Source organism: Chlorocebus sabaeus, chromosome 10, assembly GCF_047675955.1.
Source record: "Chlorocebus sabaeus isolate Y175 chromosome 10, mChlSab1.0.hap1, whole genome shotgun sequence".
NCBI lineage: Eukaryota > Metazoa > Chordata > Mammalia > Primates > Cercopithecidae > Chlorocebus > Chlorocebus sabaeus.
The window spans coordinates 31,516,641-31,544,333 of record NC_132913.1 but is presented as its reverse complement, the minus strand read 5'-3'; the positions used below and the strand labels follow the sequence as shown (position 1 = coordinate 31,544,333).

At 37.3% G+C, this 27,693-nt stretch overlaps 1 protein-coding gene across 28 annotated transcripts in view; it reads left to right on the top strand.

Moving 5' to 3' along the window:
• GTDC1 (glycosyltransferase like domain containing 1) overlaps positions 1–27,693 on the top strand; it is a 393,230-nt gene that overhangs the window by 31,262 nt on the left and 334,275 nt on the right. The gene's annotated exons all lie outside the window — the stretch shown is intronic.

Genomic DNA, 27,693 nt, shown 5'->3' with positions numbered 1-27,693 from the left:
AAGAGAATTATAGGATTATAAAGAAACAGTGCAGGAAGGGCATTTTACCCTGCTAAGTGGTGGAAATGGGAGGAATTAGTATACAAACTTAGGCTCTGGAAATAGATTTCCAGAGGGTTTTGGAGAAAGTAAGGAAGGTAAGCAACGTTCAGATGTTAGGACAGCTTCTAAGACAAAAATTCTCCATTGGCAAAAATCTTATATTTATATGTACTTTTAAATAGATATTTCTGTGGAGAGAGCCCTTAGTTCATCAGGCCCACAGAAAGGTTAATGATATAAAATAGGGCCATTGTGTAGTCCATTAAGCGACGAAGCATTGAGAATTGAACTTAGTAGCAAAGTCTTATTGGTCAGCTCAAACATTCCTGGGAATTAAAAAGCCAAAAGAGACAGATACTCAGTAAACTTGCCTGCAAGTAATCTTTTTTACTGCACATAGATGGAAAATATTTGTACTCTTCTTATAGCTTAAATCTGTTACATATATATATGCATTGATTATTTTAAAATATGAGATAATTAGTTATTACGCTAAGAGAGAGGTCAGGGATTCAATACCTGGAGAGATGGTATCCCCACAGCAAAACCACTGCTTTTCTCTCTAGATGGTGTTGGAGTCTTTACTTGGTCCAGTTTGAAATGCATGCTGTGTGGACATGGGGAGGACTTAAAATAATGTTTAGAGTTATGTTCAAATCTATCCTTATCTTTAGAGCCTTACCATGGATAGGTTATTGTGTGATCTTGTTACTGAGATTTGCCCTGCCTGAATTTTGAGACCCATATGATATCTTTCAGTACAGCTACATGAGAGTATAAGCATATATATGCATGCATTCTAATGCAGTGGAGCAGTTTTCTCTTAGAGCTTTTCCAGTCAAGGAAGCAGGTACTATTTACAGTGTATATTAGACAAATTGGAAGCAGGTGCTTCCCACTCTCTCTTTCTCATCTTTGTAACCATTCTTTCACTATGGCCCTGCTTGTATCTGTATACTACATGCATCTCTATGGTTTTTCTCTTCTTGTATGTTCTAGAATAGATGTGTGACAAAAAAGCCATAATGCAGTCTTTTTTATTCACTTAGAATGTTAATTTATGTTTGAGGCCGGGCGCGGTGGCTCAAGCCTGTAATCCCAGCACTTTGGGAGGCCGAGACGGGTGGATCACGAGGTCAGGAGATCAAGACCATCCTGGCTAACCCGGTGAAACCCCGTCTCTACTAAAAAGTACAAAAACTAGCCGGGCGAGGTGGCGGGCGCCTGTAGTCCCAGCTACTCGGGAGGCTGAGGCAGGAGAATGGCGTGAACCCGGGAGGCGGAGCTTGCAGTGAGCTGAGATCTGGCCACTGCACTCCAGCCTGGGCGACAGAGCGAGACTCCGCCTCAAAAAAAAAAAAAAAAAAAAAAAAAAAGAATGTTAATTTATGTTTGAATACTGGAGTCGACTATTTGATCATTCCTTTTTAGTTTATGATTTGCTTATTTATTTCTTCTCCTATTTACTATTTAGGAATTACATATATACTCCAGTCTGGCAGAAGTGATCAAATATGATTATTTTTCATAAAATATCTTCAAAATTTTATTGGTATGTAGCTTGGTGCCACATTTTGAACATGTATATGATCACTTGTTATGTTTGAGTGTTTCTGAAATTGAATTATTTGATAATTTGTGAAAATTATCTTTTAAAATGAAATAAAGTGACAAGGTTTATCCTTTTGAATTGATAGGACTAACTGTTATTAAAATTATATTATTCCCCATGAATCAGACATAAAAGTCTTATTTCTTCTTTCTGTTTCAATTATATAATTTAAGTTATATCTTCCTTTAGACATGTCCCAGTTTATTGAACATATTCAATTTCCATTGTAAACATGTAGATAGGGTAGGTGACTACATAAATTTTTTGGGATAAATTTTGTAAATAGTATTGGAAATTAATCTTAGAATTCTAAGTGTCACTATTATTTTTCTTTAATGCTTCTGTTTGTAGTACAGAGTACCGAGTAATATAGTGGATAAAACACATAGTACCAGCCCTAATAAGAAAGAAAGACTAGTGTGTAAGTAACCTGAATAAATGGTATAAGAGAAGCACAAATAAAACTCAGCTGAAAAAAAAAGATTGTATTAGTCAGTTCTTAAAAGATATGATACTTGAGCTGGGCCTTAAGTAACTGTTAGAAAAATGATGGGGGAAGATTTGGGAAAAGGGTATTTTAGGCTGAGCAGATAACAGAAGAAAAGAGAGTCTTAAATGCCTTGTATGATTGAAGAGTCTCTAGTGGTCTCGCATAGGAACTGAGGGGGAGCCATCGGTGATTAGACTGGACTGTCCAAAACTGGGTTTGATTATCTTGTAAGGGTGTGCAGATCTTACTTGTTAGGCAGTGGACAGCCTTAGAAGGTAATAGACCATCTTTAATGTGTTCTCTGAAATATTCATAACTACTCTTGTTGTTTGTAGTAGATATTACAATATTCATTTTAGAGAAAAACTAATGCTCAGAGGAGCTAAATAACTTGCCCAAGGTCTTGTGACAAGTAGTTGTCAGAGCTAGAATTCAAACCAAATGTTCATTTGAACCTGCATGTTTCATCTCTTTTAAGTGGGAGAACAAGGCAATCAGGCTAAATTTCAGGAATATCTCCAAAGCAGTTGGTTTCTTGGATTAGAAAGTAATACTGTAGAGGCATAGTAGCCAACTGGGAGACTATTTTAATGATTCAAACAAGTGGTAGTATGAACTTGAATTTGTGATAGTAAAAATAGGAGTGAAAAGAAGGGTGTGTATATGAGATTAAGGTAGGAGAATTGTCAAGACTGCATCATTAAGTACGGATAATAAGAATGCATTGTTTCAAACTCATGTGGTAGAAAAATGATGTCCCCAGTGCTGGCTTACCTGAGCTAAGAGCCAACTGGTTTAAAAGAGAGACTGCAGCTTGCCAGGGGTCCAGAATTAAGTGATATAGTGTTAAAGTGATTCGATTGTGAAGAGTTAAAGGGTGAGCTATAAAAGTCACATTCTAGCTTCAGGTTAAACATGAGCACAGAGCTGAAAACTAGAGGCAAAGCCTAACATTTGGGTAGACTGTGAACCTAATATGGAAGGAGTACCTGAATAAAGGGTGAGGGCACAAAACAATTATCATGGGCTGGGCCTGTGCTGACTGTTGTCCATTTGTACCAAGTTTTGCTCCCTCTCAGCTTCCTCTATGGTTGTACTAGCTGTTATGGGTTGAACTGTATCCCCTTTCAAAAAGAAATGTAGAAGTCTTAACCCCTAGTACCCCAAAATGTGAACTTACTTGGATATGAGATTTTCACAGACTTTATTTTGGAGATAATCAGGTTAGCATGAGATTGTTAGGGCAGGCCCTAATCTAATACGACTGGTGTCCTTATAAAAAGGGGAAATTTAGACACAGACATTTATAGAGGGAAGACTATGTGAAGATACTAGAGAACAGTATTTACAAGACAAGGATTGCCTGAGGCTACTAGAAGCTGAGAGAGAGACTTGAAACAGATTCTCCCTCACAGCTCTTCTAAGGAACCAACCCTGCCAACACCTTGATCTTTGACTTCTAGCCTCCTGAATTATGAGATAACACATTTCTGTTGTATCAGCCACCCAGTTTGTGGTACATTGTTATAGCAGCCCTAGGAAGTTAATAAAGCAATATATAGGGGATTGGGAGAGGTATGGGGGTCTGGTGGCAGTATTCAATAGGGTGATCAGGAAAGGCTTCAATAAGAAGCTGATAAAATGAGGAGAGAATTGAAGGAGGTGAGGGAATAATCCATGAGGATATCTGCTAGGAGAACATTGTTGACAAAGACATGTGCGTCTGCTGTATTTAGGTTGAAAAAGAGGACAGTGTATCTGTAATGGGGTGACCTAGCAAGTGAGGTCTGAGAGGACATACAGTGAGCATGGGCAGATTGGGTAGGGCCTTCTAAACCATTGACAGGGTTCTGACTTATATGCATTGATATGGAAAGCCAGAGGATTTTAAGCAGAGTGATCTTATCTACACTTCAAAAGGATGTTAGCCTTTGGGATGAAAATAGACAATGGGGATAAGGTAGAGAGACCAGAAAGGAGGATGATGAAATTGTCCAGGCATTAGCCAGAGCTTGTGCAAGTTTGGATAGTAGGGTGGCAGTATAAGTGAGAAGAAATGGCTAGTATTGGATATATATGTTATTAGTAGAGCATTGGGGTATTATGACAGATTGAATATGGGGTGTGAGAGAAAGTTTGGACTAAGCAACTGTAATATAACAGAGTTTGAGTAAAGAACGATTCCTGAATAGAGCAGGACCCTCTGTTCCATCCCCTTTGCCCCCAGCCAGAATAGGTTCAGAGTGACTTTGTACTGCTGAATTGGAGAAAATTTATGAACAGAAAAAAAAAAAAAACATCTAGAAAACGGAAGTGAGGTACAGAAACAGTTGGATTGGTTACACCTGGGTGTGCCTTATTTGAACACAGTTTCAACAGTTGGCTGTCTTTGATTGGCTGAAACTTGGTGATTGGTACAAGAATAGGTTACAGTCTGTTTACACATCCAGTTGAGTTACAGTTCGCTATGTACGGAGAAACCTTTAGGCTGAACTTAATGTATGTAAGGGGGTAGCTTTAGACTATACTTTTTAACAGTACAGTATTTTTTTCCATTCTTTTACTTTCAGCTTATTGTGTCTTTGAAAATAAAGTATATCTCTTGTAGATAGCACATAGTAGGATTGTGTTTTCTTACTCATTCTGCCAGTGTGTGCCTTTTGGTTATAGTGTTTAATCCATTAGCCTTTAATGTAATTACTAATAAGGCAAGATTTACAATTGCCATTTTACTACTTATAATCTGTGTGTCTTATTTCTTTTGTCTTTCTTTATTCCTCCATCACTGCTGTCTTTTGGGTTAAGCAGCTATTTTCTCCCCCGGCCCTCACCATCCCCACTGGATGCTTCTTACACCAGTAAATAGCTATTTTCTAGTGTAGCATTTTAATTTTCTTGTTTCATTTACTATATTTTTTGTTCTTAGTTGTTTCATGCACATGTTCTCATGTTCTACACTTTTGAGCTTTAGCAGCATTTTGAGCCTCTGCTCAGTGTTTTCTAGATGATTTTCATAGGGAAATAAATGCCAAGGTTCTGACTTACTAAGGGTTAGGAAATATGACTGAAAATAATTTTCTTGGCCGGGTGCAGTGGTTCACATCTGTAATCCCAGCAGTTTGAGGCTGAGGTGGGCAGATCACAAGGTCAGGAGATCGAGACCATCCTGGCTAACACAGTGAAACCCTGTCTCTACTAAAAATATAAAAAATTAGCCGGATGTGGTGGCGGGTGCCTGGAGTCCCAGCTGCTCGGAAGGCTGAGGCAGGAGAATGGCATGAACCGGGGAAGTGGAGCTTGCAGTGAACTGAGATCCGCACCATTGCACTCCAGCCTAGGCGACAGAGTGAGACTCTATCTCAAAAAAAAAAAAAAAAAAAAGTTTTCTTGGCCAACAATTCTATTTTCTTAATATAGTTTGAATCTTCTGTTTACTCACGTTTACAGCAGGGCATCTGTTCTCTTTCTTCCTTCCTTTTTGTTTCCCCCTATCTATATCCCTCCCTCTAATTCATTCAACAAACATATTTTATATGTATGTAGTTGCACCAGGGGCTTGGGGTATAGTAATGTATAAAACAGATGGTCTCTTCCTCAGTCTTTGGGTCTACAGTAGATTTCACTAACTCAAATTCTTCATGGAACATTGAAATATCCAAGTAGTATACAGTAGGGTGTGGTGGGATCTGTTGCCAATTCCAGGGATATTCTCATTCAGATTAACAATAACAACAAAAAAGAAGTTTGCAGGCTTTGGATGACCTCTGTTTTAATGTAAACATTTCTCTGTAGTAAGAATTGTTGGAATTTCTTTAACCGCTCTCACTTGCCACTCCCTTGTTGAGATTCGAGTAGTGTAGTTTTTCCTGTCTTGAAAACATGCTCCTGTAACCAGTGTGCTTTAACGTTTTTAGTGTTTTCAACTGTTTATTTCATATTAATTCAAATGAGCCCTTAAAACTTATTAGATTCCATAGTGTTTATACAACAGATATGAATTGTAAAGGACAGAATCACCCTGACATTTAATTGTAAAAAGTATATTTTTAAGCCTTTGGTTTCCATTGTTTAAATTTTTATAGAAAGATTGTCATTTTTGTGATAGTTTTTTTGTTCCCTTTCAAAGAAGGGGGGATAACAGATAAACTTTTGGATTCATTTTCCATTTTTTAGTCTGAAGTTGATGTATTTCAAGAATATTATTTTCATCAAAGGATTGGATATAAATTGTGTTGGCTGCCGGACTCGGTGGCTCATGCTTTTGTAATCCCAGCACTTTGGGAGGTCCAGGCGGACGGATCATGAGGTCAAGAGATTGAGACCATCCTGGCCAACATGGTGAAACCCCAACACGGTGAAACCTCATCTCTACTAAAAATACAAAAATTAGCTGGGCGTGGTGGTGTGTGCCTGTAATCCCAGCTACTTGGGAGGCTGAGGCAGGAGAATCTCTTGAACCTGGGAAGTGGAGGTTACAGTGAGCCGAGATCGCACCACTGCACTCCAGCCTGACGACAGAGTGAGACTCCATCTCAAAATAAATAAATAAATAAATGAAAAATAAATAAATTATGTTGGCAATGAACTCTATAATAAATGACATCAATTTTAGCAAATAACCTGGTGTACATATACTGTATGTTCAAAAAGTTAATCAAGGAGAATATAGGAATTTTACTTTGCCAGTGGTGAGGATGCTAGTCTCTTCTATCCTGTGTGACCCTGAATAAGGCTTTATTGGGAGGTTAAAGCTGAGATAGATCTAGGTTTAGTAGGAAGGAACAGATTGGTCTTCATTATGCTGTCAAAAAGGTCTCATACTAATGCAAACCATGCCTAAGAAACAAAGTGTTTTTCTTTTTTTTTCTCTAATCTTTATAGAATTTGTGTTTGATTACCAGCCTGAGGTATTTTACCATCAAAAACTTACATATTATGTTTATATAATACCATTTTATCAATAATCTCTGCAACCAACCTTGGCTAACTTTTAATATGACATTGGCCACTACCACCCTAAAACTTCTTCCTGAAAGCTGTAAAGTGAACTGTTTTCAGTTTTTCTCTTCTATTTGCTTTTAAGTTGGCTTCATGCAAACCTCATCATTGAAATGTTTTCTAGAGGGGAAAATTGTTACATTTGTATGAAAAAGAATTTGTCACTTCTTTCAGCTAAGTTGATTAGAAATTACATGTGAAGTATAAAAAATTAATGAAAGTCAAAGCAATCAGTAAACAGTACACTGGCCTAAACCAGTGGACAAATCTGCAGAGTACAGGTGTCTGCATTAGGAGTGCAACGTGATACCATTTTTTCCTTTCTTCACTCAAATCTGTGGAGTTGTCCTCCAGATTTACTCTGCCTTCTCTGTTAAAATATTTTTTGGAAATAATATACTCTGGGAGAGCATTGGTAACTGCACGTCTTTCTACAAGTGTCTTTTATGATGTAAACCAAAACATAGATGCCATGATTTTGTCTTTCAGAAGGGAGTTTCTTGGCATCCTTGCTTAGAACTCACCCCTGAAAAGTTGTTAACACTCATCTTTAAGGGGATACTTAATTTCAACAAGGTATGTAGTTTGACTCTAAAAGGGGAATCAAGCAGCTCAGAATGCTTAAATCTGCAGAGACCAACCCAAAGTCAAAGGTGTTATAAGCTGTGGTTCAGCTAATTTACAAGGAGGATAATTGCAGAAAAATTATCATATAAAAATAACCACTAAATTCTTTAACTTGCTGTGAGTATAGCCTAAGATACCTGCTTTAGTTATTTATTGCTATTGACAAACTGCTGCAAAACTTAATGGCTTAAAACTAGGACAACATGTATTTTGCTCATGAGTCTCTAATTTGGAAGGGTTCATTTGGCATAATTAGATGATGTGGCTCAAAGGTGAGGGCCAGAATCATTTGAGGGCTTACTCTTGCACACCTACAGTGGTTGGATACTGGCTAGAACATATACATGTGGCCTGAGCATCTCCTTAGTGTGTTGGCTAGCTTCTAAGGGGGAGAGGAAGGAGAGGAAGGAGCTGCGGAGACCTGTATTGTCTATTTATAGTTTACTTTTGGAAGTCACACGGTGCTACTTCCAAGATACTTTATTGCTTGATAGAAAGGCCTGCTAAATTCATGCTGGAAGGAAAATTGTCTCCACCTCTGGATGAGAGAGTAACAAGCTACTAGAAGGGCGTGAGGGACTGGAAATATTGCTATGGTTGTTCTTGGAAAATAGTTGGCTACATCATTTTACCTGATGATCTATATTCTCTTATTTCTGGCCTCAGATTGATTCAGTTTTGTGGGGCCAAAATGCTCAATAGTTAAATGTAGAAAATAGGAGACAGATTAAAATACTTTCTTATGATTAATGGAAAGCTCCTTCAATTACATTTTCTTTGTAATTGTATCTTTTTTTTGGAACTCTGGAACCCTTAGGGGGCAGGGTTAAAATGGCAAAACCCAGCATTTTATGTTATATTAGCTGTACTGAAAAATGGTGTGATGTATTGCAGTTGAATCATCAGAGTTCAAGTCATAGTTCTGCTACTTTCTAGCTGTGTGACATAGGGACAGTTACTTAACCTCTCTGAATTTACTCATCTACAAAGTCAAGGTGATGATCCCTTCCTTATAGATCTGCTTTGTAAAACAGAGATACGTTTAAAGGGAACCTTTCGGTGAATGGGAGGTCCGGGGTCTCAGATATTGTCATTAGGCAGGTTGATGAAAGCGCATGAGTTAAATGTTAAATTTATAATGATCCAGAATGATAAAGTTAAGAAACTTATTTAGGATATTTAGATACTTAGAAGTTAGACCAAATATAGGTGCATGTGACTGGAAGGATTTAGAGTAGAGAAAAACCTAAGAAGGAATTCTGGAAGAATATGTTTCCATTTTGAAAGGTACATTATATCTTACCAGCTACCAGTCAACTTTTTTTTCCTTTGTTTTCTTTATTTTTTGAGACAGAGTCTTGCCTAGGTTGGAGTGCAGTGGCATGATCATGGTGTACTACAGCCTTGACCTCTTGGGCTCAAGTGATCCTCCCACCTCACCCTCCTGAGTATCAGGGACTATGGGAGTGCTCCACTACATCCAGCTAATTAAAAAAAAAAAAAAAAAAGGTTGACCTCCCAAAGTGCTGGTGTTATAGGCGTGAGCCTGTGTGCTTGGCCTAAAAATTTTTTTATAGAGATGAGGTCTTGCCATGTTGCCCAGGCTAGTCTTGAACTACTGGACTCAAGCAGTCCTTACTCCATGGCCGACTAAAGTGTTGGGATTACAGCCATGAACCACTGTGTCTGGCGCCTAACATCTTTTTATGGAAATGAATGTTTCAAAGATTTATTAAAATAATGAACAGTTAGTTAAGGTACTTTAATAAATGCCTTAATACCTTAGTTTTACATGTTTTATATTTAGTGAAAAATGCTAATTTTCTTCTATTTTTATTTTTCTATAATAATTATAGAAGTGACATACATGTTATAGAAAATAAATTGAGGAAACAAATGACCATGATTCCATTACTCAGGCAGACTGTTCATGTTTTGTCATATTTCCTTTCAGTTTTTTAAAATATTACAGCTATCCATGGTCAATATCATAATGTATAACTTAACTTTCCTTTTTTACTTAATTATAGTAATTTCTCACGTCTGTAAATTTTATTTATCAAGTAGATGTATCATACCATTTTATGATTTTCATTTTTTTTCTGCTAGACGTAATGTGATGAATATGTTTGTACATGAATATTTTTTGTCTTTATTTTGATTTTTTTCCATAGGAGGTATTTCTAGAACGATCATTACTAGATAAAAGTATATGAATATTTTAAGGTCTTTGATTAATGTGTTATATTTCTTTCCACAAAGTATTACCATTTTATATCTCTACTAAAATGAGAATAGTAGTATGATTATTTGTTTTTGTAAACAAAGTTGTCTAATTTGATAGTTAAAAGTATCCTTTATAAAATTTGCATTTATGCTATCTTGGATTAAAATTTTCTTTCTAATATTTGGTATTCATTTCTTTCATTTTAATTCAAATAGATTTTCTGTATGTTAGGGATATAATTTTTTCAATATATTTTCTTTAGGTTTGGAGAAATTTCATCACCCAGTATATTTTATCCCTTTATAAACAGTTTAAAATTTATTTTTTTCATTTTGTATTAAAGACATACTAGAGTCACACTAACCTGCACGGTACAGTTATTCTTTTCAATGGATGGTAGTTCTCATTTTTGGTAACTTAATTTTCATCATCTTTTAGTTATTTTTAGAGTGTGTTGTGCATTTAAAGTAGATATATATCCATTTAGTTTTTAATATGATGATTGTCAAACTTCAAGTAACCATATTTGAAGAAAGAAAGAATTTAAGAAATTCTTCTCAGTGGCAAAATTTTAATTTCAAATGGAGTATTTTACTAGGCCTTATTCAGGTTATATAAAAATTAAGGTTTATTTCCCTTTACAATTTTTTCAAGTGTTTTAAATTCACAGACAAGTACAATACAATGTAACTCTTTCCTAGGTCTGTCAGATCTGAACCTTTTTTGCCATGTGTATAATAGGAAAAAACAACTGTTTTCTTCTGTGTTCAAACTCAGCACAGAATACTTCACCTCTGGTCATCAAAATGTGTATGGGGCTTTTCCCTCTCTGACTGGTTGTCTGACACCAACTGGTTATCCTACAATTTAACTTAGCTCTGACATTATCTGCCTGGAGATAGTGACAGATCCTGCAGGTTAAGGGCTTGATCCCACAAGATTATCCCCCACTTCAGACACCAATCGCAAGTAGTAGGCTATCCTCAACTTCTGTCCAACTTAGCTACAAATTGGAGGTGCCCACCAGCACCTTCTTGGGAGCAGCTCACAGAACTCAGCGAAATACTTTTACCAGTTTATTCAGAAAGGATATGATAAAGGATACAAATGAACAGCCACATCAGCCAGATGAAGAGATATGTAGGATGAGGTCTGGAAGGGTCCTGAGCGCAGGAGCTTCTTTCCCTATGGAGTTGGGTTGTGCCACTCTAAGCACATAGATGTATTCACCAACTCAGAAGCTCTCCGAACCCCTTAGTTCAGGGATCTTTCTCAAGGCTTCATCAGGTAGGCATGACTGATTAACTCATTATCTATTCCCTTTCCCCTCTGCATAGGATGGGATTGGGGTGGAACTGAAGGTTCCAAGCTTCTAATCATGGCTTGGTCTTTCTGTTGATCATCCAGGAGCCCACCAAGAGTTGCCTCATTAGAAAAAGAGAGGCTCCTATCGCCCAGGAAATTCCAAGGGATTTAGGAGTTCTCTGTGAGGAACCAGGGACAGAAGCCAATACACGTATCTCCTATTAATTCACACCATGTTTAGTTCAGTTTTTAACTTTTTAATCTCTTAAATAGAGCTTTATAGATGGAAGTGAGGATCTCTGTGATGCTGATGCCTAATTCCATTCTCCTTTCCCCAGCCTCAGAGGCAGCAAATAGGTGTTTGCATTGCCTGTGGTTGTTTTTATACATTTATTTAATATGCATGTATCAATAATAAAAACCCCATACAAATGATATCTGTACCTATCCCTCTGAAACTTACTCTTTTTTCACCAATATTATATTTTTAGACTTATTTAGGTTAAAATAAATATTGCTCTAGTTTAGTGGTTTTCAGAATGTGGTCCCTGACCAGCAATCTCAGCATCACTTGGGAACTTATTAAAAATACAGCTTCTCAGGCCAGGACTGAAAAAATAAATTGTGCCATCTAGTACAAAATGAGAATGCTGGGCCCCATGTTTAGAAACTATTAATAATGTCAAGATGGTGACAGCAGAGCATTAAACCAGGCGCAGGGTCCTTCCATGCTTGGTAGCTGTGAAGCTAGCCCTGTCTAGGCCTCACTCCTGACCTAGTGAATAGAAACTCAGAGTAAGGACCAGCAATCTGTGTTTTAACAAGCCTTCCAGGTGACTCTTTTGAATGTTTAAGTTGTGTTAGTTTTCTACGCTGCCATAACAAAATACCACAGATGAAGTGGTTTAAAGAACAGAAATTACAAACCTGCAGATGTACTCCTGAACCTAAAATAAAAGTTAAGAAAAAAAAGAAAAAAAATTATTTTCTGAGTTCTGGAGGCTGAAATTCTAAGATCAATGTGTTGGCAGGTTTGCTTTCTTCTGAGGTCTCTTTCCTGGCTATTGTTCACCTTGCTTATATGGTCCTCTCTGATCTATATACAAGCATCCCAGGTTCCTCTTATAAGGACATTTCCTCTTATAAGGACACTAGTCAAATTAGATTAGGACTCACCCACTCCAATATCCTCATTTTGACTTAATCACCTCTTTAACGACCCCGCCTCCAAATACAGTTATTCTGAGGTATTACATGTTAGGGCTTCAACATATGAATTCTGGAGGGACACAGTTCAGCCCATAATATCACTACTATAGTTCAGTGAATGTTTAGGGCTTTATTATATTCAGTTGTATGATTATAGTGTATCTTTTGTGTAATTGCTGGACATTTAGGTTATTTTCCATTTTTTTCTGCTATAACAATGCTACTGTGGAGAGTCTTGTATAAATATTTTGTGTATCTTGTGAATTTCTCTAGTTATGATGATATATAATGGGATGGAATTATTAGATTGTAGCAAGTAGAATCTCTGAGCTTTAGCTGATATTGCCAAGTTGCTCAGCAATTTGGAAGTGAAGAGAATTCTTCCGTTCTCTGAAAGTGTAAGAGAATTCTTGTTTCATTATCTCCCAGGCAACATTGATATTGTTAGACTTAAAAAAAAAAATATTCTGGTAGGCATGAATTTCATAGGGTTGTTTTAATATGCATTTTTCTGCTCATTGTTAACTGAGCATCTTTTTATGTGTTTATTGATCATTTAAGGTTTTCTTTCTCTGTGGATTACATGTTCATGTTTTTTTACCTGTTTCTTTTGGGTCATTTGTCCTTTTCTTATTGATTTGTAGACTTTTTCTCCCTAGCATCTGCATTTACACCATTATTGGTTATGTGTGGGAGAAATACATTTTTCCAGTTTGTAGAGTTATTCGCTTTGTTTATGAGGTCTTCTTTTCTGTAGAAGTTCTGAATTTTAATGGCAAATTTATCAGTTTCTTTTTCTTTATGGTTCTTTTCCTGTTTTTATTTTTGATACGGTATCTTGGTGTGGACTTCAAGTGCCCTGATGTCAATCAAATTACAACAAACAAAAACAAAATCGTGCACTGCCTTTTGTTTAATGGAAGGCTGCCTCTATGCTGTTGATTTTGCTAATGTGTAATTTTAAATGATGGTGTTTTGGCTTTAGGAGACGACTTTTTCTGTAACCCAGCACATGTGGTTTGGAACCATATTTTGAGTTGTTTAACAGCACAAGCTTCTATTTCTGTATATGGGTGGGTTTGTCATAATGATGTTTAAATAAGTAAGTTTCATTGTCTGTTAGTAAAAAAGAACAGTGACTCCATCTTTGGGTATGTGCTGTCTTGGGTTTTCTTGGCCTTTTGTAGCTCAGTATCATTATCTAGAAATACACTGAATACTTTTTATGCTGCTAACAGTAGTAGTGTTTATTTGGGAAATATATGTTATTGTTATTTTACTAAAGAATTGGGTCATTTATTACCAAAAAGTCAGGTTTTGTACCAGTCTAGGGCAACATTTTCTCTTTGTGCTGAGTTTCCACATACACTTAGTACATTTTTTCAAATTTTATTACCTTCCCCCAGCCCTACTCCCTTGCCACAACTTCTAACAAATGCATATAATTGTGTCACTGATAGTTATAAATGTCTACTTGACTCATTGAGGGCCCATTGATTATTTGGATGTAGATTATGTATACTCCCTAGCCCCTGCTCTGGGAACATTTTGGCTGTTTTCAGACTTGCTTATATCTCCATTACAAAGCCATGGTGTATACCAAGGATGAGGTGAATACCATCTTCCTAATTGTCATGAGTTACTTTTTGGTGGCCGAACTTGGTGGACAAAGTTCGATAAGTTTTAGGATGATGAGAATTGAAACTAGTGTGGTCCAGTGTTAGTATCAGAGCTTGTTAGATTTGCAAATTTCTCAAGCCCCAGCCCAAACCTGCTGAATCAGAATTCCTAAAGATGAGGCCAGGGAATCTGTTTTAAGAAGCTCTCCAGGTGGTGTAAGGCAGGTATGTGAAGGGCTGTTCAATAGCATTTCCTTGCTTTCATACAGTTCTCTAAAGACAGCGTGATATGAAATTTCTAACAGTGTAGTAGTGTTGATAGAGCAAGTTATAGTACTTGCCTGTAGCTCTTTTTTTTCTTGCTGTGAGGAGATGCACTAGAGGGTGGGCAGGCTAGAAGAGTGTGAGGGAAGCAGGGCGGGTCTGATCCTTTCACTCTTCCTGGAAAACATTGGCCTTTATGTCTTTTCACTGTGTCTGCCTAGACTGCTGAAGTTATATAACCTTTTTGATGTGCATCTGATGTCCCTAATTTCAAAGTAAAAATCACTGATTTATTGAATATTTATTTGCATAAAGTCCTTATTTGGCCCTGTAGAAGATAAGAGGAAATATATATAAGGTGTGTTCCTCACCCACATACTGGAGTATCATACAGACTTGGGTTCAAATTGTGCCATGGAACTTGACTTGAACGGTAATCTTTGGCAGAGTTCTTAATCTCCCTACATCTCATTTTCTTCTGTTGTAAAATGAAAGCAGCACCTACTGTGCATTTGTTACTGGGATGTTCAAGGGATTAAATGAAATAATGTATATGAAACACTTTAAACATAGACACTCAGTAAATGGTAGTTGGGTGCTATTGTCATTATAATCATCATCTAATTATTTCTATATTTGAACATCACACTTGACTCTACAGGGCATACTATATTGATGGTCTAGGTGACACTTCTCAGGAATTGCTGTCCTGGCTCTGTGATGATTCCATCACGGTGGATAATTTAGCCCATGCATGCTGAGCACTGTGGCTGTGGTGCTCAGTAAAAGACATGTGGGATAGAGAGAACCCAGGATTTACAGTCAGACCGATTTGATCAGTCATTACTCCAACAGTCATGAGGTATGCGTCTTGGGCAAGTTGCTTAGTTTCTCTTCCATTTCTCATCAGCTTAAAAAAAAAAGAAGAAAGGAAAACACTCACCGTGATGGGTTATTGTGGAGATTAAGTGAGACTACATGTAAAGCTCTTGGCCCATAGTAGGTGCATGGTAATTTTTGTAATAAATGTTGCTGTGTCCCCTTCCTTCCTTTCATACTACAGAATTTCAGTGTCTGTTATCCCTAATATATATTGAGTTTTCTTCCACTCTTTGCACTTAGAACTCATGAGGCTAAACCAAGAGGCTAAGTAACTTACTTGCAACAGAAATGTTAGAGCTAACTTAAGCAGAAGGGGATTTATTAAGGTGTAATGGTTTACTAGGTCTTTGAGGGAGCAAAAGGAAAAGACTATAGACTGAGCTTCTAGGTACAACTCCTGCTAGAACCACACTTTTCAGCTGTCTTGCTAAGTGAGCTGCGTCATTTCTGGCCTCAGAACCCTCATGCTCTGCTCAAATTTGGAAGCTACCGAATGAAGAGCTTCAGTTTTTGCTGCTGGCCCTGGAAGAATCATTACCTCGCCTGCCATCATTGGTGGATCTGCCTGTGTTTGATGCTGACTTTCCATGTCTTTCTTCTCCCTTTGGCTTCCTAGGAGTGTGTCTCTTTGGGAATCCCAGGCATATGCAGATACTAGTTGCAAGGAGGTCTAGCAAAAGCACACTTTAGCTTTCTAGCCATTTTTGTATTGTATGACGTGCTAGAATGGGATTGGGTGGGTGTTAAGGACAAATCTTCTATATCTGCAACAACTTTCAAAAAGGAAAGGGGCATGGGACATATTGATTTAGCACCTTTGCTCTCTTAAAAGAGATGATAGTTTCAAAAGGGGAAAGGGAAAATGTCAATCCAGCAGTGTTGATAGGAGGTAAGTTCTCTAGTAAAGAAAAAAAATATTTTGTAGGTGAAGCCCAATTATTAAAACAGTATAAGACTCTAAATAGATCCTGTTGTGTTTATGTAGCTTATAGTATATAAATTTGATTTTTAAGAATGTCTTGTAACTCTTTTTTAACTTCACAGTTTTGCATTAGGGTGTGTGGATACAACATTCCTGTCAGGCTGTCAGGTTGGCTCATTTTTGCCCATCAGAAGAAAAGTATATATTCTTATTGAATTGATATCTTAAAACCTAGATCCATGCAAAACTTTTGCAAATGTAAATAATTTATATTACTTTGAACACATTTATGGTAGTGGTGGAGTTGGGATGAAGGTAAAGTTTTCATAAAGTATAGTATCTATTTTACGGTTCTGTAGACTAGTACTGTCTAATAGAAATATAATGCAAGCCATGTGTATAATTTTAATTTTTAATTTTTAACATAGCCACGTTAAAAAATGTAAAAATAAATATTTGAAATAAATTTTAATAATGTGTTTAGTTTAACCCAATATATCCAGAGTATCATTTAAACATGTGGTACTAGCCACATTTTATGTACTGTACATGTGGCTAGTGGGTACCTATTGTCTGCCTTACTTCATACTAGAACTTTTCTGATTTGAGAAATACTGAAATACATAATATGCCTGTTTATAAAATGTTTACTATGTGCCATATCTTGATAATACATTACTGCTTACACTTTAAAAAATAACAATATGATTGTAAATCAGTGCCACTCCCAAAATTATAAGTATTGATGTAATGACTTGCTATATTTTATGAAAGTTATGTAAGTGTATGAACTATTAAGAGTATAGGGGTGTGAAGTATGATACTGAGGTACACCGTTACAGGCATGGTTTTGATGGGAGGTATTAGGTCATGCGAGTGTATACCATTGCAGTTAATCCCTACAACTTAACCAGTTCTTGATGGTGTATCCAGAGCATTGTTTATCACTGTCGTTTCCCTGAAGAAGTATCTAAATTTTTGATTAGTAAATTTTTTTAAAGCACATACAATATGTATTTTTATTTACCTATAAACAATGTATATGTATGACTGTAATAATACATCATGTCAATTCTGAAACAAATAGAAGTATTAGAAAGAAAAAAAAGGATTAGATTGGATTAGGTCTGATGTGTAAGAGGACACTGATAAAGTCTCAAATACAGAGTCCAGGCATGGTGGCTCATGCCTGTCATCCTAGCAGTTTGGGAGTCTGATGTGGGAGGATCACTTGAGCCCAGGAGTTCCAGACCAGCCTGGGCAACATAGCAAGACCCTGTCTCTACAAAAATAAAAATAAAATAACATTGAGTTTTAGGCTGGGTGTGGTGGCTCATGCCTGTATCCCAGCACTTTGGGAGATTGAGATCAGAAGTTGGAGAGCAGCCTGGGCAACATAGCAAGACCCAATTTCTATAATTTTTTTTTAAACAGAATTTTAATATTTTTCCATGCACTCCAGATAATTGCCTTGAGTAGTCACCTTTCTTTGTAGACCAGTGCTGTAAATCCTATGGAGCACTGATTCTCAAACTTGATTGATCATTGGGACCCCTTGGGGACATAAACAATTAAAACGAATAATAAAAACAATGAAAAAAGCATGTCTTTACATATCACTATAGACATAAATAAAATTTCTCCTCATGTGTGCATGTGTGTCTGTGTATGTGTGTGTGTGGAATATGTATTTAATTTTTTAAATATGAGAGTCCCTGTTATAGTTAGCAAGAGTTCTTAGGATTCATGGGAACTCTGTGAAATTATTTACAACTATGTATATATATTCAGGCCTTCTTCAGAGGAGAAGATCTGTAGTTTTTATCAGAATCTCAGGTGGTCTTGTGCCCTGGTAAAGTAACAGCCAAACAAACGCTAGTATAGATACGTGAATTGGAATAGGTTGTTGGACTGGTGAGGCCAGGATGGATTCCTTAAGCGTTAAGCTTCCCTTCAATCATGGGGCTGTTAAGACTGAGCAGTAGGCAGTGGGAATGGTGGTATTTGTGCTGTTTCATAGATGAGGGCAGATGGATCTGGGAACTGACCTGAGGTGGTAACAGACCAGGGTCATAATTATATTTAGAAGGTCTGACATGTAAGAGGACACTTAGAGTCTAGTGTACAAAGTCAAAGTCTGAGTCTGATGGAATAGGTCAGATTTTGAAGTCTAAGTAGACAGGCCAATGTCCCTGACAGGGAAGAGGGCTTAGGCAGAAATAGCATACTAACATTCAAGGCTTTTTTTTTTTTTTGAGACCGAATCTCACTCTGTTGCCCAGGCTGGAGTGCAGTGGCACAATCTTGGCTCACTGCAACCTCCACCTCCCGGGTTCAAGTGATTTGCCTGCCTCAGCCTCCCAAGTAGCTGGGATTACAGGCACCCGCCACCACGCCCAGCTAATTTTTTTGTATTTTTCGGAGGGATGGGGTTTCACCTTATTAGCCAGGATGGTCTCAATCTTCTGACCTCATGATCCACCTGCCTCGGCCTCCCAAAGTGCTGGTATTACAGGCTCGGGCCACTGCGCCCAGCCATTCAAGGCTTCAAAGGAATGTACCAAGGGTTGAATTTTTAGCTCTTCGTCATGGTGAGTTTTCCCAAAGATGTTGAGTGTGAAGGAAAAAACAAACTTTTTTTTTCTCACTCTCATACAGCACTCAACACTGTTAACACCACATTTTTCCATTAGACAGCAACTGGGTGTCCGATAATTGAATTCAATTCTGACCCCATCCACCTGGAGATAGGGTCAGATTCTACAGCTAAGGGCTCAGTCCCGCAGTACTGCTCCCCACAACCCACCAGATGCCAATCGCAAGTCCCTGGTTGTGATCTGTGCTTCTGATTGACGGGGTATAAGATATAAATCAGGATACCCATGACCTCCTCCTCAGGTTTAATTTGCTAGGAGGGCTTACGGAACTCAGGGAAACACTTACGTTTCCTGGGTTATTATAAAGGATATCACAAAAGGTATGGACAAGCAGCCAGAGAGGAAAGAGATGCATAGGACAAGTCTGGTGGGGTGCAGAGCTTGCATGCCCTCTCTAGGCATACCACCTTCTCAGTATCTCCATGTGTTCAGCAACCTGGAAACTCCTCGAACTGAACCCCTTTGGGGTTTTTATGGAGGTTCATTATATAGTCATGATTGATTACATCATTGGTCATTGGTGATCAACTCAATCAACGTTCAGACCCCATCACCTCCCAAAAGGTCAGGGGATGGGGCTGAAAGTTCCAGCCCACTAATCACATGGTTTGTATCCTGGCACCCAACCCCCGTCTTGAGGGTAGCCAGGAGCCTACTAAGAGTCACCTCATTAGAACAATACATGCTCCTATCACACAGGAAATTCCAAGAGATTTAGAAACTGTGTCAAGATTCTCCTATCACTCAGGAAATTACAAAAGTCTTAGGAACTCTGTCAGGAACTGAGGTCAAAGAGCAAATAGAACAAGATTCTCCTAATGCCCCTATTGCTTAGGAAATCACAAGGGCTCTAGGAACTCTATGCCAGGAACCATAGTTAGAGAACAAATATATATTTCTCTTTTTTTTTTTTTGAGACGGAATCTTGCTCTGTCTGATCTTGGCTCACTGCAACCTCTGCCTCCCAGGTTCAGGCAATTCTCCTGCCTCAGCCTCCCGAGTAGCTGGGACTACAGGTGCATGCCATCACGCCCAGCTAATTTTTATATTTTTAGTAGAGATGGGGTTTTACCATGTTGGCCAAGATGGTCTCGATCTCTTGACCTTGTGATTCACCCACCTCGGCCTCCCAAAGTGCACTGGTTACAGGCGTGAGCCACCACACCCGGCCGTATATTTATTATTATCACAATGTCACACTGGGCCATTGCCCCTAAGAAGAAAGTTATATGAAGTCTTGTGTTTGGAGAGGGTTGTGACCCTCAAATTCCTGCCCACTCCAGAATTCTATAATTTAAATTCGATAAATTATCTTCCAATAAATGGTTAATTTATGTCCTTGTCATATGTTTTACTTCAAGGCACAACTGTTATGTTTCAGCATTGGTGTGTGTTCTTGATCATGAATTTACTCCTTATAAGACCAGTCCTTAGAGTACTCCTCCAAAGCTTCTAAACTTGAGTTCTTTTCTCTTCCCTGCCTTGTGGTGTTGATTGGGCGTTTTGAGCCCTGGGATAATGGTCAGACCATCCTATGAAAGGTTAGTACTTGAACCAGCAGCTTTGTTTCCTGTTTTTTATTTGTTGCCGTCACAGTTTAGAGGAGACTAGAAATTGTCATACCCCTTTTGTACATAAGCCAGCTTGTTAAAAGAAGTCTTGTTCCCTGAAGATTAATTGAGGTCATGTTAGAATAACATCTGAGGAAGGAGTCGCCTAGAAAAAAATGAGAATGCATTTGTCTTGATCTAATTGAGCATTTCCTGTAATATCAGTATTTACAGACTTTTTTTTTTTTTTTTAGCTTTTAATCATTTGATTTCAGCATTCATGTTTTATAAGAAAATATTTCATGTGGTGAATTTGAATATACATGCGATGAAAGTGTTGGAGTTTTCTGAAGTAGAAAGGTACATAAATACTGTATTATTTATCAGTTTAGTAGGTGTGTACATTTCTGATTGTTGCTTCAATGTTCCATTGTTTTCCCTTCCTTTTAGTATTTTAAAATAATTATTACTAGGAATTTTTGCTGTCATTATTTTCTACCAGTCAGATCTTTGAATTGATCATATGAACAATATAAAAAATTGTGTGGCTTTCTGTTTCTCAAATTTCATGCAATTCAGATGTCAGAACCTTCTATGTCTTTATAGCTAAAATGGGGATTTTAAAGGTTAAAGAATCAAATAATGAAATTGTGATTTTAATGCAAGTTTTTAATGCCCCAAAGTATATCTGTGCCTGTGTATGCACACACGCACGCGCATGCACACACACACGCGTGCATGCAGGTACTGGTACTGTGGCAAGCATTTGAAAAGCACTTGCAGTGTGACCCTATTTGCTCACACTCTAGAAATAAACATATAATCCATGCTGCTTTCTTAATCACTAAAATCTAAATATTGAACAGCTCGGCTTCTGATATTCTTTCACCAGCATACAGAAGGAACGAGACTAGCCATTTGAGAATTAGTTTAAGAATTATCCATTTCAGAGGACTGGTTCTCAGTCCAGAGGCCTGGTACTGTGTCAGTAAAACTGTCTCATAGGTATGATTCAAACAGTTTTATTAGCAACATATGGGGTATGAAGGAGCCACAGAGGGGAGTGTGGAGTGTGAGGGTGCTGGTCTGTCTTTTTTGGCATGTAATTAGATCAGTCCTCATGCATAATGTTATTTGTTGCTGCTTAGGGAATATGGAAAAATAACATCTAATGTAGTGAAACAAAAATCAGAATAAATTATAATTGTTGAGTTTATAAGGAATTGTTTGGATAAAAGATGTATTTTTTCAAACCTAAATTTTGTTTGGTATTTTAAATATTATTCAATCAAGTATTTTAAATTAAAACTCACATTTTCAGTGATTTTAATTTTTGGATTAACTTTATACAATAGATGCATAACTGAGTTTCATAGATGGGGAAGAAATTTGTTTTTTTCCCCCTATTGTGACAATATATGGTTCTGTTTAGTTTCACTAAATATTAATTTTTCTTTGGAGTTATTTCTAACATTTAAATGATTACAGTATGCTGATTAATAGATGCTACACAGAGAACAATATCAGACACAGCTTGTGGGCTTATGGAGTTTCATTCTATAAAAGCAATCACATATAGAGAATGTTTAAATAGTCAGTGGTAGAAATGATACACATATATGTCAGCATGGGATCAGGGAGCGGTATGTAGGAGCTTCATTTGTAAGTTTTTTAGACTTCTCTTTCAACTAAGATTATTGATTGTCAGAGACTTTAAACAAGAGATTCAGGTTGAGGCAAAGTTAGTAAAATAGTTTGTTTCATTTTCCTTCCCTATAGATATTACCTGACTTGCTCAGTACAGTTTTTTAAAGGGAGGGGGGTAAACTTGTAGAGACTGAGGGAAAAGCCATAGTGGTGGGGGAGCAGGGAGCATTCTGGAAAGAGCCCTGTAGAAAAAGGTACTGAAATGTTTTTTAAACCTCTTCGCGGTTTTGCTCACTACCTTCAGCCTTACGTTACATGTAATCATTTATATTATTGTCTACTCTGAATTTTACTGGTGATTTCTCAGTCTTTATGTAGGAAAGTTACTGAGAGGTAAAATTTCTTTACTCTAGATTTACATTTGGCTTTAAGACTGTTCTCTGAGAACCAGTCCTCTGAAATGGATAATTCTTAAACTAATTCTCAAATGGCTAGTCTCGTTCCTTCTGTATGCTGGTGAAAGAATATCAGAAGCCGAGCTGTTCAATATTTAGATTTTAGTGATTAAGAAAGCAGCATGGATTATATGTTTATTTCTAGAGTGTGAGCAAATAGGGTCACACTGCAAGTGCTTTTCAAATGCTTGTGACTGCTGTCATGTTTTATGACATGATGATTTTATCTAACAGCTATTTGCATGGAGTTACTGTATTTGAGGAATAGACCAAACTTCTGCTTAAAAATATAAAGAAATCTTTACACTTACCCTTCCTATGAAAATTTTCTTGAAAGACCAAAAAGAGAAGTACCTTTATGTAGTTTTGTTTTACTGGGGGAAAAAACTAATAAGAATTAGTTGTGTAATAGGTGGGAGTGATTTTAGACATAAGAGAAAATACTAAGAACTTGTAATCTTTAATTAGAGAAAGTGAACTCTGTTCAAGGAAATGTAAGTAAATAGTAGTAATCTTAAATTTATTATTTAAACTTCTCTTTCCTACCAGATCTTTTAAGAGTAGCTAAGAGATATCTTATCCAATTTGCATTTAACCGTTACTATCTTTTCTTGGAAGATCACCTTCTTTTTATTTTTTTATTTTTATTTTTTTACTTTAAGTTCTGGGATACATGGGCAGAACGTGCAGGTTTGTTACAAAGGTATACATGTGCAGTGGTAGTTTGCTGTCCCCTATCAACCCATCGTCTAGGTTTTAAGCCCCACATGCGTTAGGTATTTGTACTCATGCTCTCCCTACCCTTGCCCCCAACCCCCAGCAGGCCCCAGTATGTGATGTTCCCCTCCCTGTGATCCATGTGTTCTCGCTGTTCAACTCCCACTTATAAGTGAGAACATGTGGTGTTTGGTTTTCTATTTCTGTGTTAGTTTGCTGAGCACGATAGTTTCCAGCTTCATCCATGTCCCTGCAAAGGACATTAACTCATTCTTTTTTATGGCTGCAGAGTATTCCATGGTTTATATGCACCATGTTTTCTTTATCTAGTCTATCATTGATGGGCATTTGGGTTGGTTCCAAGTCTTTGCTGCAATTGTAAATTATGCTGTGATAAACATACATGTGCATGTATCTTTATAGTAGAATGATTTATAATCTTTTGGGTATATGCCCAGTAATGGGATTGCTGGGTCAGATGGTATTTCTGGTTCTAGATCCTTGAGGAATTGCCACACTGTCTTCCACAGTGGTTGAACTAATTTACACTCCCACCAACAGCGTAAAAGCATTCCTATTTCTGGGAGACCACTTTCTTTTTTTTTTTTTTTTTGAGACAGAGTCTCGCTCTGTGGGAGACCACTTTCTAAACAATGTAGAAATCCTAACTGACTGGGTAATCAGCATTTTACTATATAGACATTCACAACTAGGCATGTCCATTAGCGTTCAGAGAATAATTGAAATAATAAAATGTGGTATTATAATATTAAAAAATCTGTTAAGCATATAATATATAGATTAATTAAAATAACCCATCTAAAGTATAAAATAATGATTAATAGTTACTGCCTTACATTTGTGACACTCTCTGTGTATTAAAATTATAATGCTTCACAAATGTAATTATATTTCTTATATACGCTGTTTTATTTTGTGATTATAACAGTTTTGGAAGTAGGTGGAATAGGTGAGTTTTTTTTTTTTTTAACTAAATGAGGAAGTTGGATAGCATAGCAGTTAACTGGTTTTTCCATGTGGACTGGACTAAAACCAGAGTTCCTAACTTCTAGTTTAGTGTTCTTTCCTTCTGGACCTTAGTCAGAATCAGGGAAATTTGGATTTTTCTGGCCTGTTGTATATTTTTCTTAGGTTGTTTTATTTTGGCATGTTTCATTAGAACCCCTTCCATATCTTGGAAAGCAAAAAGAGCCAACTATATATAATCAGTTATTTATAATTAGTACCTTTGACCATAGATTTTTGGGGTGAGAAGGATAAAACTTGACCCAAATGATATTTTTGGATTTTGTCTGTATTTATATATTATTAGTTTGGTGTAACATTTTACTATGCAAAAAATAAAAAAGTTTAAAAATTAACTTGATATCATTCACAATTGTGAAATTAGGACAAAAGTTTTGGCAATTGAGGTACGAGCAGAATCTGTTTCTCTCTTTCTCTTTTCTTTTGAAGAACTGCATCAAGCAACATCCTAGGACCCTTAAGATTCTAGGAGGAGTTTTACTCAGCTTCTCTCATTATGGTTTTTAGAATTATTGTTATTTAAAAATGATCTTTTGGGATTATATTTTACTTTTAAATGAATTAAAAGTAACTGTGAGTGCTTATTTAAATCAAATATCGGTTAGTGTATATTATGAATGGAAACTCAAAAAGACATTTGTAATATCTTATGTAGATTTATCTAGGCTTTAAGAAATGGAAACTTGGGGGCTGGGTGCGGTGGCTCCTGCCTGTAATCCCAGCGCTTTGGGAGGCTGAGGTGGGCGGATCACCTGAGGTCAGGAGATCAGGACCAGTCTGGCCAACATGGGGAAACCCTGTCTCTACAAAAATACAAAAATTAGCTGGACATGATGGCGGGTGCCTGTAATCCCAGCTACTCGGGAGTCTGGGGCAGAAGAATCACTTGAACCTGGGAGGTGGAGGTTGTAGTGAGCCAAGATCGTGCCATTGCACTTCAGCCTGGGCAACAGACCAAGAGTCAAAAAAAACAAAAACAAAAACAAAAAAAACCAAAAGAAACGGAAATTTGGGGCCATTAGAAAGGAATGTTTACTTAATAATTATGACATTGTAATATTATTTAACTACTCTTTTTAGTAATATAATTTATTCATTCCCACAAAGGTTACCTTGACTTGTCTATATTTTTTGGTCAGTTTAGGCTGTTATATAACAAATACATCCTCAACTGGGTGGTTTAAACAACAGATATTTATTTCTTACAGTTCTAGAGACTGGGAAATCCAAGATCAAAGTGCTAGCACATCCTTTGTCTGGCGAGGGCTTGCTTCCTGGTTAGCAGATGGCCACCTTCTCATTGTATTGCCATGTAGCAGAGAGGAAAGAAATTCTTTGGCATCTTTTATAAGGGCACTAGCCCCATTCATGAGGACTCCTCCCTCAAATCCTAAATACTCCTGCCTTAGTCTATTGTGCATTACTATAAAGGAATACCTGGGCCTGGGTAGTTTAGAAAGAAATGAGGTTTATTTGGCTCCCGGTTCTGCAGGCTGTACAAGAAACATGGCACCAGCATCTGCTTCTGGTGAGGGCTTCAGGGAACTACCACTCATGGCAGAAGAAAGGGAGCAGGCATTAGAGGGAGGAAGAAAGAAGGGAGGAAACCATTAGGCTATTTGTAACAATCAGTTCTTGTGGGGAGTTTATAGAATGAGAACTCACTCGTTACCATGAGAATGGCCCCCAAGTCATTCAGGAGGGATCTGATTTCCTGATCCAAACTCGTCCCATCAGGCCCCACCTCCAACACCTCCAGTACCTCCAATATTGGGAATCAAATTTCAACATGATATTTAGAGGGAACAAATATTCAAACTGTATCACCTCCCATTGGCCCCACCTTCAAATGTCATCACACTGGGGATAAGGGTTTAACATATGAATTTTGAGGGACACAGTCAGTCAGTCCATAGCACTACAGTTGTTAGTAAGTATAATATATTGAAATACCGTATTTAGAGCATGTGAATGAATTGTAATCAAATATTTAGACCACTATTAGGGCTAACTCACCTCTCTCTTTTTTTGTCTTTCGGTTGCAGGAAAATTTTCATCTGTTTTACTACTTACATATAACTTTCGGGAGATTTTGAAAAACCATAGTTCTATTTCTCCCGTGTAAGTGTTAAAAATCCTAAGAAGCTTTCTTGAGATAAAGTTTGTCCCCTTTCAGTTATTAAATGTGCTTTTCTCTTATCTGTGAATTTCACCTTCAGTTTACTGGCAACTGCTTTTTCGTGTTAGGATCATAGAATTATGATTAACTCCTTGCAATCTGGCTTTTGTCCCACCTCTGTACTGGAACTGTACTCATGAAGGTCACTGGTGACCACATCTAGCCAAATGTAGAGGGTTATTTTTTGCAGTTCTCAATCTCCTTGACATGCTAATGTCACATGACCTTGGCTTTTCAGCTACATGAGCACTTCCCTTTGAAGTCTCTGCTGCCCACTCTTCTTCTGGTAATACCTGTCTCTGAGGTGTTAGGGTGGGTTTGTACTTTTCCTTTGCTAGGCGTTTATTTATGCCATTTTGAATCTTGTAATAACTTTAGTTCTTCTTGTTTAGCATTTGTATCATAGATAAATCATAATTCTCTCACCCTGATGGATATTGCTGGTGATTCTCAGAGTTCCATTTCCCATCATTGCCTATCACCTAAACTCTAGTCCTGCACTTTCGTCTTAGAATAGATCCCAAATCATCTCCTTCAGAGTATTTTTTTCCCTCTAAATTTCTGTGTTTCTTTTAAAGAAGCATTCTCTTAATACCTTGACATTTTTAGTGTGGTGTCTCTTGTGCCGTGTCCCTTACTTTCCAATACCTCTAATGTCCTTGAATCTTTCCTGAAAATGTTTCCTAAAACTGCCCAGTGTTCTTCATTTCTTTCTTTTCCCTAAAGTACCTTATAGTTTGTGAAACACTTTCAAATGTGTTTTTTTCTTGATTTAAATTAACCCATACAACAAATTTGTGAAATAAGAAGGTCAGAGTTTATTAACTCAGTCTGCAGATGGGGAAATATGTACTGAAAGTGGTAGTGACTTGCCTGAGGTATTATTGCTGATTAAGGGTAAAGCCATTACTAAGGCAAACGTAAAGTGAATTTAAGATTATACCTGTGCCCAAAGCAAGTGACTATCGCAATTTCCTCTTAAGAGATCTGTCAACTTCCAGTCCTCCTTTAATTCACTTTACTTACATTGCTAGATTAATGTTTGTAAAACCAATCACAGTGGCAGCTACTATCAATTGGTACAATGTCTGAGTCACTGATCTAGATATCATCTAATCTTCAAAACTACCATGTAAAGTAGATATTGTTATATCTATAGGTAAGGAAAATTTTATGTATAAGGAAATTGAGGCTTACAGAAGTTAAGTGTGATGGGGCTGTGGGGTAGTGATTTCAACCCTGGC